This window comes from Microtus ochrogaster, linkage group LG8 (genome assembly GCF_000317375.1).
Source record: "Microtus ochrogaster isolate Prairie Vole_2 linkage group LG8, MicOch1.0, whole genome shotgun sequence".
In the NCBI taxonomy this organism is placed as follows: Eukaryota; Metazoa; Chordata; class Mammalia; order Rodentia; family Cricetidae; genus Microtus; species Microtus ochrogaster.
In genome coordinates this window covers 11,539,753-11,554,194 of record NC_022033.1, presented here as the reverse complement: position 1 = coordinate 11,554,194, position 14,442 = coordinate 11,539,753, and the positions used below count along the sequence as shown (strand labels likewise).

Sequence of the window (14,442 nt, the reverse complement as noted above, 5' to 3'; positions counted from 1 at the left end):
GGACAGGCTCCAAAGCCACAGAGAAACCCTGTCTCGGGGGGGAGGAGGGGGGAAAAAGGACAAGCATTTAAATGGGATTTGTGGGCAGCATGGGGCCACTGGTTACCAGAGTTGAGGTGGTGAGGATGGCTCCCACTGGGCAGTCTCAGAGGCAGTAAACATGCTTCCTCCATGTTAGACCGGGTGGAGACACTAGCCATGCCTACTTAGCATTTAATTAAAGAAAAAAGTAGTTCTGGTCAGAAAAGGATTACAGATATGCAATAAAGGCAGATTCAAATGAAAAAGACCTCTAAATGGGTCATAGTGTGTTTTAAAAAATGTACGTAGGCTTGGGAAAGAAGAAAAAGAGTATAGAGTTATAAAAAGAAGTAAATGGTTTTAAAATAACAAAACAAAGTCTTTAAAGAGACAGAGTACAGACAGTCATAGATTAAAGGAATAAAGATGATAAATATTCAAGTAATAGAGTAAAAACAAGCCACTTAAAGATGGAAAATTCACAGAGAGTCTGGATTATGTATATTATTGTGTTTTCTTTGAATTTTTGGACTGTTAAAGAGCTATGTAATGAGAGACATTTCGCTGTATGGATAAGTTAAATTAACATAAAGTCATCCTGACTTCAGAATTTGAGTCTAAGGATATGTTGCTTTGGAAAAGAGGTTCTTCTTTTGTTTCCACAGAAGATGAAAACATATAGACTCCTCCCAGACTAATGTGGTTTGATGGACCAAGACCTCCTAAAAGGTTTCTGCGACACCACAAAAAATACTTTGCCCAACAAAAAGAAGGAAGCAGTTTGGAGAGAACTATGCCCAAATTCCCTAAATGATTGTTTATAGATGTTTGTTTACATTTAAAGGGGGATATGATATAGAGATCAATACTTTGCATTGGTATAGATCTAGGTTTATTGACACTAATTTCAGGTCAATTTTGTTATATGTATATTTCTGCTCTTGATTAATGTAGTTTGTGCAGTTCATTTAAAAATGTAAAGTATAATTAAGAAATGTAGGTTAATAGTCATCTATAACAGTCAAGCTTGTAGTCATGTCAGTTAGATTTTCTAAGTGTACAGAGATATATTTCAGATGGCATTCTTCAAACCTTTCAAAGACTACAGAAGATGTCATTTAAAATGCTTAAGAATTTAGGACTTTTCATGACAATGAGACACATCTGCTCCTGGCAGCACCAATACATTAAAAAGGATGATGGGCATCGAAGAGGCTCCTTATGGAGTTTGCTAGCCATTTGGGCAGGAAACTGCTCTTGCCTGGACTGCTTGATGTTATGCTTTATGAACTGGACATGCATACCCACAGAGAAATGACTATGGGAGAAAGAAGGCTGAGTCAGAGAGACACCATGTAGCCCTGTTAGAGACAGATGCTGGAACTTTACACAGTAGCCACAACCTCCTAGCAATATGCAGATTAATGGAGATGGGTTAATTTAAGAGTTAGCCAGAAATACGCTCAAGCTATTGGCCAAACAGTATTGCAAATAATATGGTTTCTGTGTGGTTATTTTGGGGCTAAGCAGTTGGGAACAAACAAGCAGCCTCCTACAACACAGCTGAGACAAGAGACTCATTTGATGACAACCTGAACTATACAGTGAGGTCTTAGCTAAAATAAATAGACTTATACACACACAAATAAACACATACATATATACATGTACATACAAAAACACATGCAAAGAAATAATAAAAACAAGAGTAGAGCCTCACCTTAATTGACAGATACCATTTTACAATGTAAAGCACCTTTTCTGGTATGGAGAAAGTACATGAGCATGTAAACCTCACAAAACCTTGTTTCTTTGTTTTTTAATTGCACGTAATGTGCTACAAGTGGCAAGGTGCGAATATGTTTCTCACTCGGCAGTAAATGCAGGACCACCTGATGACACTGAGCACACTGGAATGATTTAATACACAAGGAACAGGTCAGAAGAGGCCAGAGTTATATGCAATGGCCATTAGTCATACTAACTTTCAAATACAATTTCCAAGTCTTTTGTTTTGTTTTTTTGAGACTGGGTTTCTCGCCTTGGGCTCTTCTATAACTTGGTCTGTAGACCAGGCTGGCCTGGAACTCATAGAGATCCGCCTACCTCTGCCTTCCATGTGCTGGGACTCCGCCAAGCCGAAGTCTTAGTAGTAGTATACACCAAGTTAAGCACTTTTTGTTGTGGTTTGGTGTTGTTGTTTTAAACAAGGACTTACTACACAGTCCAGGCTGGCCTGGTGGCAATCCTCTGCCTTTACTTCTTGTGGGAATCACAGGCATGAGGCACCAAGATTAGATAAACCCTTAAGAAGAAATTAGCAGTGGTGTGGTGTGTGTGTGTATGTGTGCAGGCAAACATATACCACAGCATGTGTGTGGATGTCAGAAGATTAACTTGCAGGAATGGGTTCTCTCTTTCCATCATGGGATTCAGGGTTTGAAATCAGGTCGTCTGGCTTGCCCAGCAACCACTTTTAACCGCTGAGCCATCTTGCTTACCAAAGAGACTTCTAATTAACAAACTTTTCACTAATTAGTGCAGATAATGTAGTATTTATGTTTCTGTATAATCAACACATCATTCCCCTTTGTAGAAGTGATCTCAATTCTAAAGAAACCTTTTATTCATTTTTATATAAGATTTAGTGTGTGTGTGTGTGTGTGTGTCCACAAAGGTCAAAGAGGTCATAGGATCCCTGGAGCTAGAATTGAGGTAGTAAGCCCTCAACCTTGGGTGCTGGAACTAAACTTGGGTCCTCTGGAAGACAGGAAGAGCTCTCAACCACTAAGTCCCACTCCAGTCTAAGACCCTTATCTAAGACATTTTTACCCTAACTGCAATTCAGTTGTTTTCTGAAATTAAAACTCACCTCTCACTGTTGCTTTCCCCTCCCCTCCCAGGAAACAATCCACAAACTCCAATATCATCCAAACAGCTGTAGCAAGGAAAGCCATGAGCACAGACATAGGTCAGTCATTATTAGCTTCCTACACAATAATTCCCAAAATGACTGCTTTAAGATCAATGTCAAGTCAGTGTTTGATCACAGTCCTGGATACATAAATAACTGCACAAGAAAGAAATATAACCATATAACTACAAAACATTCCACTATGTACTTGGGACTCAAGAGAAACAAAGACAGGAAAGGATAGTTAGCTTAAGGAGTCCCACTCCCACTCACTTGCTAGACAACAAAACTATCTACAATTGATACCTGCAAACACCTGACTGCTCAGATCTCTGCACACAGTTCAAGCCTTGAATGTGGTCCCGCATCACATCTGCCAAAGTCAAGTAGGCAAGGAGGACTCTTCTGCATACAAGTGTAACTCTTGGGTGGCCTGCTACAAAAAACCTTCCTAGGGTCTAGAGCAGTGGTTCTCAACCTCTAGAAGGGTTCCCCTCATATTGTGGTGACCCCCAACCATAAAATTATTTTCATTGCTACTTTGTAACTATAATTTTGCTGTTATGAATTGTAGTGTAAATATGTTTTCCAAAGGTCTTAGGTGACCCCTGTGAAAGGGTTGTTGGACCTCCTTCAAAGGGGTCACACCACACAGGTTGAGAGTCACTGGGCTAGAGAGATGGCTCACAACAAGATGGCACTTGTTGCTCTCACAGAGGAACCAGGTTAGATGTTTAGCACGCACATGGTATGTCACATTTTTCAGGAGATCTAATGCTGTCTTCTGGTCCCCACAAGAACCAGGCAAGCATGTGGTGCACACATGTATACATCACTCATACAAATAAAATAAATACATCTACGTAAAAATATATATAATAAATGAGAAGTCATCGTTAATTGTTCCTCCCAGAAAAACCATTTACCTCAAACAAAAGTTTAAAAAAATAATTTAAATCCAAAGCTAGGTATCACCAGTGGCGCACACCTTTAATCCCAGCACTCAGGAGGCAGAAGCAAGAGATCTCTGTGAGTTCTAGTACTATTGGGATTACACAGACCCTATTTAAAAAAAGAAAAAGAAAGTCTAATTCCAACAGCCTCCCATCCATAAACCTCAATTTTCTTTTCTCTCCCTAAAACTTTACCAGGCTCTTACTTTCCCCTTCCCTACAGCAGTTTAAAAATAAACCCAACAGTCTGGGAAGGTACTGTACAAGCTGTCAAGGGAGGGAAAAAAACCAACGGTTCCATCCCGTGGTGAAGTCTAAGAACTACAGCAATAGCGGGGCAGTGGTGGCGCACACCTTTAATCCCAGCCCTCAGGAGGCAGAGGCAGGCAGATCTTTGTGAGTTCAAGGCCAGCCTGGAGCTAGTTCCAGGACAAGAACCAAAACCTACATAGAAACCCTGTCTCGAAAATTAAAAAAAAAAAACAATGTGTGTGTGTGTGTGTATGTGTGTGTGTGAAAAATAATAAATCACTCATAATAAACATTACCTGGTTACTGAAAGAGACACATGGAACAGAAAAGCTGCCTGCCGTGGCTGTGAACTGCTGACCCAGGGTAAGGGTTCAGGATAGACAACAACACTAAATAGGGAGAAGCCTATGTCATACCCTTTCTTGAAGAAAACCAGTTGGGTGGTGGTGGTGGTGCACGCCTTTAATCCCAGTACTTGGGATGCAGAGGCAGGTGGATATATATGAGTTCCAGGACAGCCAGAGCTGTTACACAGAAAAGAACACCAGCTATCTCCTGAGCTGTCATCTGCCACTGGACTTTACTAAAAGTAATACACTGACTATAGACTTATTTCTTGCTAAAAAAAAAAAAAACCTTTCAGCTGGGCATGGTAGTACATACCTTTAATTTTTGGGAGGCAGACAGGCAGATCTCTGTAAATTCAAGGGGAGCCGGGGGGGGGGGGGGGCTTGTAGTTCAGAAGATGAGTGATTCAAAAGGAAGGGGAGAGAAATGGCCCAAAAAGCAGCTTACCCGTGAACACTAAACTACTACATCAGCCAGGCTCTTAGAGCACGTGGGAAAGACAGCAATAGATACTGACCCTGGAAAATTCATTGTGATTGGAAAACCGAGGTGCCCCCACCAAGAAAATAAGTTAACTGGAATTCATTCCTCAGTATCATCACAAAAAAAAAAAGTAGCAACCTTCAAAAGTTAATTAGAGGGCTGGAGAGATGGCTCAGTGGTTAAGAGCATTGCATGCTCTTCCAAAGGTCCTGAATTCAATTCCCGGCAACCACATGATGGCTCACAACCATTTGTAATGAGATCTGATGTCCTCTTCTGGCCTGCAGACATATACACAGACAGAATATTGTATACATAATAAATAAATATTTTTTAAAAAAAAGTTAATTAGAATCTTAGTGCTTTTTCCAATAAAGCAGAATATTATAATTCAAAAGAAAGTTGTTGTTTTTTTTGAGGCAGGGTTTCTCTGTAGCTTTGGAGCCTGCCCTGGAACTAGTTCTTGTGGACCAGGCTGGTCTCGAACTTACAGATACAGAGATCCACCTGCCTCTGCCTCATGAGTGCTGGAATTAAAGGCGGGCACCACATGCCTTTTTTTTTTTTTTGAGACAAGGTCTCACTGTGTAGCCCTGGCTGTCTTAGAACTTATGGCAGTCATATCCAGTCAGTTGTCTGTTATGACTGCAGAGGTGGTGTGTGATGGGTGACATTTCAGAGACTACTGTGAAATCAGAAGGGATGAGTGTGCCTCACCCAATAGAAGGGTGTTCTCTTCTCAAATGAAGTGCGTGTACAATACTGCTAGGGTACCAACTTCTTCCCTCAGGAACATGTCTTGTGATCACAGGTCTTGCCTTATTTTTCCATGTCCTTTTTTTTGTGGGGGGGTGGGGATTCAAGACAGGGTTTCTCTGTGTAACAGCCCTGGCTGTCCTAGATCTCACTCTGTAGACCAGGCTGGCCTGGAACTCAAAGAGATCCCCCTGCCTCTCCCTCCGAGTGCTGGGATTAGAGGTGTGTGCCCTTCCACAGCTCCACAACATCTTTTTTGGAGGAGTGAGACAGGTCTCATGGAAACTGGAACAATCTCACTCAAGGTATGCGGTCACAATGGCCTTGGATTCCTGATGTTCCTACCCCACCTTCCAGATGCCAGGATTACAGGTTTAGGTTACTAGACTTGCCTGAAATCCATGCTTCCCATAAGTAGAACTTTTATGAAGTTTTATGTTTTACAGAATTCCCTGATAGAAATGGGAATATTGCTTTCTGATGCTGTAATGTACAGAATGCTGGACAGCCCTCTCTGTCAGAGGCTACCATACCCAACGAAGGCAGATTAGATTTGAAGCCTACAGTTCTGTTGCCCAATTTACCAACTCCACCCCCTGAGGCGCCATGACCCTTTACCTGGATGACAGGCAAATAGTCAGGGAGATAAGGTCCTTTTAGTTCGCTGCAGAGTCAGTGTGGCAGTGTTTAGACAGCGCCTGTGTGCTGAGGATGAAGCACTGAACAAACAGAACACAAGAATGTTGTTTCTGAGTGCACACTCCTTTGTTTGGTTGGTTTGTTTTGTCTGAGGCAGGGTTTCTCTGTGTAGCCTTGGCTGTGCTGGAACTTACTTAATAGACCAAGCTGGCCTAGAACTCACAGATCTGCCTGCCTCTGCCTCCCAAGTGCTGAAATAAAAATGTGAGCCACCATGCCTGGTAGTGAGATGCAAATACCTCCCATCTGTGCTTCTGGAGTGTACTTTTATTAAAGAAATGAACACAAGACTCCTGGGGTTTGTCACCTCCACTTATAAGGTGACATCAGTTTTAAATCAGTCTGCCCAAAATAAATAAGTAAATAAATCAACCTGTCACTAGTGTGAGAATGAAAATATTAATATTAGGTACTGGCAGGAATTTCCTTCAACTCCCTTGAAAACAGTTCACAGTGGTTTTTAGTTCAGAGCACTGAGCCGCCAGCAGGAGCTATTTAAGCCCTCACCTGGACCCTTTGACAAGCCCCCATGGAGCTACTTCTAACCCTACCATTTCCTGAGGGTGAGAACTAAAGATTTGGTCAACATTTTCCTGGTGCAAAAGTTCAACAAATAGCCAGACGGTGGTGGCGCACGCCTTTAATCCCAGCACTCGGGAGGCAGAGGCAGGCGGATCTCTGTGAGTTCGAGACCAGCATGGTCTACAAGAGCTAGTTCCAGGACAGGCTCCAAAACCACAGAGAAACCCTGTCTCGAAAAAACCAAAAACCAAAAAAAAAAAAAAAAGTTCAACAAACAATTAGCCTTAAAAACAGAGATTTTTCAGTCAAAACCTAATTGGAAGTAAAAAAATCAACGAAGCTCTTGACTTTTAAAAAAGATGAAGGCTGGGCATAGTTGCGCACACCTTTAAACCCTAGCACCCAGGAGGCAGAAGCAGGTGGATCTCTGTGAGTTTGCCAGCCTGATTTACATGGCAAGTTCCAGGACAGCCAGGGCTACAAAGGAAGATTTTATCTCGAAAAGAGAAAACTAAAAAATAAATAAAATAAAATCAACCTTAACAGCTGAGATGGAGCTAAGCGGTGGGGCATTTGGCTAGGCCCACCCTCAGCACAGCGAAACCCACAAACCCCAGTGAGCATCATCTGAAGCGTGTCCTGTGCTGTGTGCACCAACTGCCGCGAGACAGACAAGCATGTTAGTGCAAGTGGGGTCGGTGATAATGGTACAGTAGGAAGGACCTAAAGCGCCAAGACTAAAATTTTAGAAACTTCGGTATGTGTTGGAAACTTTCTAATAAAATGTTGGGAGAAAGTAACCATAGCAACTCACAGGTCTTCTCATGTTCAGTCCTTTAGTTTGCAATGTCTGTACTTTAGAGCAGCATAACACAACAGCCTTGATTCTAGTAAGGAGTTTTTGCTTTTGTGTTTAAAAACCCACGGAAAATTCCACATACGTTATCCACTAACAGGTCTACTGTGAAACAAGTCAAGAAAATAATGTCAATAGTTTTTTTAAATAATTTATTTAACTTTAAGTGCATTGGCGTGAAGACATCAGATCCCAGAAAACTGGAGTTACAGACAGTTGTGAACTGCCATGTGAGTGCTAGAAATTGAACCTGGGTCCTCTGGTGCTCTTAACCGCTGAGCCATCTCTCCAGGCTCCCATTGACAATTTTGAAGTCTCTAAAACTCCAGGCTAAGAGAAGGCCTTGCAAGCAACTCCAAAAGCTGTCAACTGAAGGAGCAACAGTATCATTTAAGATGGCCCCTTACAGCATGGAGGTCATAACACCCCTGGGAGGGACCCGCGAGGAGAGCAGTCAGACCGCAGCGCACACAAAAATACCAAAGGAGAAAACTAATAAAAGTTCTATGGTTTTCAAAAACCTGCAGCCTGGAAAACCAAGCAGGTCAATTCTGAAGGCACCTGTTCCCCCGAGCCAGGATAAAGAGCCTCCAGGAAAGTTGCCCACACTGGTTCCTGCTGTTTGAGCTGCCATGATTACAACCGAAATGATGCTCTGGTTTAAACAACAAGCCAGGGGATCTATGAATCAAGTTCATGGCTAAACGTAAAATAATTTATATATAAATGTTTTATGGGTGAAACATAAGAACATGTATTTTGACTACAGTAAAAATTATAAGTACTCCAAAGTTTTACTTTAAGTCTAATGGGAAAGACCAAGTGGGTTTGGGATTTTGCTGTGGGAACTCCTTCAACCAAAAACCTTTACGATACTGGCCTACTTTGGGCATGGTCTTATGCACTACATATGCAGACAAAAAGGGGGGCTTGACTACTGAAGTCGAATCCAGCCCCCCCCCCCCGCACACACACAGAGGACTGTAGATCACTACTCTTTCTGTGAGTTTATCCCCTGATAAATTCTGTGAGTTTTACCCCTAATAAATAAACTTTTATTATACTCCATTCTGGGCTATTGAAAACATTTTCATACTTCAACAGGTTTTGTTTTGGTTTTTTGAGAGAGGGTTTCTCTGTGTAGACTTGGCTGTCCTGGAACTCACTCTGTAAACCAGGCTAGCCTCAAACTCACAAAGATATAACAGACTCTGCCTCCAAATGCTGGGATTAAAGGTGTGCGCCACCACCACCTGGTAGACCAAGTGTTTTTAAATATTTTCTTCCTTCTTAGACATGGAATTCAGGGATTAAGAAGAGGCTCCTAGGGGCTGGAAAGATGGTTTAGGAGTTAAGAGCACTGGCTGCTCTTTCAGAGCACCTGGGTTCAATTCCCAGCACCCACATGACAACTCACAACCATCTGTGACTCCATTCTAGGGAATCTGACTTCCTCTCATGGATATATTTGCAGGCAAAACATCAACGTACATAAAATAATAATAAATTATTTAAAAACAGGCTCTTATATTGATGTGAAGAGGCAGCCCCTCTTCACCACTCAGGCTGTGACAACTGGAGCGGCAGAGCACTGGCACTGACCAAATTCTGATGCACACGTGCAGCCCAGAAATAACAGTCACAGAGAAATTGAGTAACAGCAGCAAACATTTACAACATTCTGGTCAACCTCAACGTTGGAAAAGATCTGCTTTTAGACAAGGGAAATACCAATCCCTAACCTGGGGTTGCACACTGCTCACAAAGCTAAGGATCTTAACACTCAACCAATGCGTTGCTTGTAAACACTGCAGGGGCCCTTCAGACAGCAATTCTACAACACATGGTTTGGAGTTTTGCAATACTAGAGATTAATCCTGGAGCCTTGTGCATGCTAAGCAAGTGTCCCACACTGAGCTACAGCCCCCAAACCCTTTTCTTTTTACTTCTGAGACAGGGTCTCTCTGCCAGCCTTGGTCTCCCAAGTGCTAGGATCAAAGGCATTCACCGCTGCTCAACGTTTCAATTGTCATCAACAGCTGAGAAACGACTAACTCAGTTCCTAAACAGAAAGAAAGACTGAAATCTGGGCTCTATCTTGAGGAGGGGAATCTGCTAACTCTACAGCTGCTTCCCTGCTGTGCATAAAGCACAGGTCAACAAAGAAGCCAAACAAAAGAAAGACGTTGGTGGCCTATGCCTTTAACCCAGCACTCAGGAGGAGAGGCAGGTGGATCTCTGTGAGCTTGAGAGGCCAGCCTGGCCTACAAGAGCTAGTTCCAGGATAGGCACCAAATCTACAGAGAAACCCTGTCTTGGGAGGGCGGGGGGACGACGGACAGACTGTCAGTTCCAATATACTGAGAAATGGCATTTTATTAACAGTTTAACAGTTAACCTAGGGTGATCTGGTTAAAGTCAAAATGAGTAAAATTATGGGTAGGTTTAGGTTTTGTTTCAAAATAAGTCATCTTAAAGGAGGGAGTTCAAGAAAATAGGAGACTGATCTTAGCTAGGAGTTGATAATTGCCAAAACTGGGCAACCAACTTACAGCGCCCTCTATAGTGTTCAATTTTCATACTTAAAAATAACTTCAGAAGCCAGGCTTGATGGCTCACACCTGTAATCTCTGCACCACACCTGGATGAGACAGGAGGGCTGATAGCTCAAGGTCAGTCTAAACTAGAAGTACCGTCAAAAAAAAAAAAAAAAAAGCTAAACAAAATAACTTCAGGTTCTCCACCACAGCATATCACTTTTCCTGGAATTGCCTTAATTGCTGACATGGTAAAGGATAAGCTCAGAGCTGCGTGCAGAATCGTTTGCTTAGGAGTTGTTAAAAAGTCATTACACTCACCAGGGCCCATGGTGGCGCACACCTTTAATCCCAGCACTCGGGAGGCAGAGGCAAGCGGATCTCTGAGTTCGAGGCCAGCCTGGACTACAGACCGAGTGCCAGGACAGGCTATAAAGCCACAGAGAAACCCTGACTTGAAAAAAAAAAAAAAAAAAAAAACAAAAAACCAAGCAACCAAAAAAAACCTATTGTACTCAACAATTTATGCTAGAAACTATTTCCCAAGTGTTACAAATTTCAGGAAGAGTCAAAACGAAAACACAGAGGCTACCTTGCATTATTGAGATGGCTGTGATATAACCATCTCCAATTACTAAGGAAATTGACTGCCCCAAACAATCTGGTGGTAGAGGGGCTGAAGAGATGGGCAGGTCAGGAGAAGCATCATGCACAGAGATACTGTCTCTGAAAATAAGGTAGAGAGCCACCACGGAAGAGCAGCAAGACACCAGAGGTTGACCTCTGGTCTCCACAGGCACACAGGGTCATGCACATGTGTACACTCTATCACAAACACAAAGGTAAAACACACACACACTAACATACACAAAATAATCCTAAGGCATAGAAAAGTCGTTGAGCACAGCAAACACACCATATTACTTCCGTATATCTGCATGTGCCTGTCTTTAAGGAAGGGTACGCCAATGTCACTAAGCAGATTTAAAACAAACAAAAAGCAGACACTTTGAGACAGCTCAGCATATAAAGTGCTTGCACAGCTAGGAGCCCCAACAACCTACTGAACCCCAAAAGTTGTCTTCTGAAGTCCACACAGCTGCTGCTGCTATTACACTCAAAAATAAAAACAAAAGAATTTCATCTTACTAAAAGAGAGAAAGGCTGATTCAGAAGAGAAAAGATGGTCCTCTAAAACTCACCAGAACGGCCGAGACTGGTCCCTCCACACTCACCAACTACAGTTTTTAGTTTTCCCTTCAACAAGTAACAAAGTCGAAGTCGTTCATAATTTACATTTGGTAGGCAGAGATGCCTGAAAGACCAAGATTCTTGTTTCTATCTCTGCTAACACCTTCTCAAGAATTACAGTTGCCAGCAGATGAAAACAGACGGATCTGAAAATGGGCCCCCACATCACGCCGGGTAAAACGGAACAAAATAAAGCTTCCACAAGAGCCAGCAGTGTTGGCACAGGGAGGGAGGTGCGGCCAGGGCTTCCGGGAAACTGCTAAATGCGACCCGGAGTGAAAGAGAAGTTCAGTCAAAGAACGTGAAGAGCTGTGGATGCGACCAGGAAGGCAGGGCTTTCACACCTTTGCATACTCCATATCTCCAGAGCCTAACACACAGGAGGGCTCCAGAAAGGTCTGCTGAACCCAACGGGCGCTTGTGCCAGCAACTTCCACAGAAAAATCACAAGGTTCTGGCTGGTGACCGGGAAACATGGGACAGATTGTTGAGCTTGGGGGAACCGACGAAGTCCCCACAGTTGGTTCTCCAGAAAGGCCAGCTATTTCTACACCCATACTTTGCCTGCTACCGTGTCCCCATTAAGCGCGCGCCCCTTTCTGATGCTAGGCAAGCACAATGCCCAGGCGCTGGCAGTGGGCACGCGGGTTCTTCTACCTCGGAGGAAACCCAAATGGGAAGGTAGGTCAACTTCTGTCCAGTCTGCACCCTAAATTATACCTTCATATCACGCTAATAAATTATGCAAACCGTTTATTGGGACACGGTGTGGGTCTGGCACGCTGATAAGCTCTTTACACGCCCCATTTCACTGCACCTTCACAGCCTGAAGAGGCAGGGACAGGACTGGGACGGGATTAGTCTTCTACCTCCCCCCCCCCCCGTTTCCCCTCACAACTGAAACACAAAAGAGTATGAAGTGACTTGCGAAGGGGGCAGAGCCGGGAATTGGCACCATGTCCCAAGGCTCGGCAGTGGCCGCAGCACTATGCACTGTGCACGGCGCAGAGACCTGGGGGGCTCCGGATCGACCCAGCCCCTGCCCGCACCCCTGCCTAACTCGGGCACCGGGCCCAAGAGCGCCGCGGAGGGCCCGCCTCCTCCGGGAAGGCCCCGCGGGCGGAGACCGGCCTGGGCCGCAGCTCGCGCGCCCGCGAGGCCTCGCCCACCCGCCGCCCACCTCCCGCTGCCGCCGTGCCTACGGGGCCCTACCGAGGCCCGGCCCGGCCGCCTCACCTGGCTGCTTCCCCGGAGCTCGTACCCGGGCCGGCGGTCCTGGGCGGCGGCGAGGAAGAGAAGGAGCAAAGGAGGAGGGCGAGGAAGAAGGGACAAGGAAGGAAAGAGGCGGTGTAGCCGCGGAGGAGGCGGGAGCCGCCAGGCCGGGGATCAGAAGAAGGGGGAGACGACACAGACGCGACGACCGCCAGCGCAAACGCTGAAGAGCGGCTCCGGCGCCCGCAGCCCGGCAGGAAGTGACGGGGGAGGGGCCGCGCCCGCCCCCAGCCCCCGCCCGCCTCCATACCGGCCCCACCCCCACCGCTGCCGAGACCACAAGTCCCGGCGGGCGCCGCAGCCTGCCTGCGCCCTCTAGACGTGCTGGTGCGTCAGGGGCCGGCATGGTTCCGTCTTGTCAGGGCATGCTGGGAGTTGTAGTTTTGCAGGAGCTCAAGCTGGGCCGGGAAAGCAGGCCTATCTTCCTTTTTCTTTCGGCTTTGTATTTCCTTCTATGCAGACACTCCTTCTTTATGTCTACATTTGTGAACCTGCTGCCTTGTGCGAGGTCAGAAGCCAAGAAACGGCGAGAGTGCACAGGTCCGTGCTCTCGTGGAGTTTACATTCTAATGCAGAACAGGTGTTTACTGGTTGCTGGCACAGGACTCTAAACAGAGTGTGATTCTGTGGACAAGAGGCTGGTGCGGTTTTATTTGATGTGGTCCTGGGGATTGGACCAAACTTCTACCACTGAATTCTATCACCCGCTCACCATGTAGGTTTTCGTTTCGTTTTGTTTTGTTTTTAAAGATTTATTTATTTATTATGTATAGTGTTCTGCCTACATGTATACCTGCGCCAGAAGAGGGCACCAGATCTCGTTATAGATGGCTTGTGAGCCACCATGTGGTTGCCAGAAATTGTACTCAGGTCCTCTGTAAGAGCTGTCAGTGTTCTTAACCTCTGAGCCATCACTCCAGCCCCTTGTTTTAATTTTTTAAAGTGTGTATGTGAGTGTGTGTTTAGCTCACTTCAAGTGTGTATTATATGAGGGAAGCAAGATTGAAAAGCACTTCTGAGTCCAGATAAGCGGTTCCCAAATTTGCTGGAAACTTATTACACTGGACTAGTTCTACATGTTAGAGGGTCAATAGCAAGAAGATGTCACCGAAGAAAGGCCTCTTTAGAAAGCAATGGGAAAAGCTGGAAGTCCTGACTCGCACTACAAATTCCAGCACTTGGGAGGCTGTGGCAGGATTGCTGGGTTCAAGGCCAGCCTATGGTACTTATTGAACTTCTCTCAGAAAGAGACTGCTGCCAGTATGTATATACTGCTTGTAAGCCCCGTGTGGGTGTTGGTAATCAATTCCAGACCCCTTGGAAGAGCAACAAATGCTTCAATCACTGAACCATCTCTCTGGATCCCAAGAATTTATCTTTTAGTAGTTTATATGTTTTTCTTTATGTGTAGGAGTGTTTTCCCTGCATGTGTTTTACCTGGGGCTGAGAGCAGAAGAAAGTGTCAGGTCCCCTGAAAAGAGAGTTACAAGCCGGGCGGTGGTGGCGCACGCCTGTAATCCCAGCACTCGGGAGGCAGAGGCAGGCGGATCTCTGTGAGTTCGAGGCCATCCTGGTCTA

The 14,442-nt window shown here is 44.8% G+C and overlaps 1 protein-coding gene across 2 annotated transcripts in view; it reads right to left on the bottom strand.

Annotated features, from left to right (window-relative positions):
- Stau1 (staufen double-stranded RNA binding protein 1) overlaps positions 1-13,052 on the bottom strand; it is a 42,365-nt gene extending 29,313 nt beyond the window's left edge. For both annotated transcript variants that reach the window (XM_005362867.2, XM_005362866.2), the window contains exon 1: positions 12,829-13,052. The gene's annotated coding sequence lies outside the window, so the exon portion shown is untranslated. The remainder of the gene's footprint in view (positions 1-12,828) is intronic.
- Between the last annotated feature and the right edge of the window lie 1,390 nt (positions 13,053-14,442).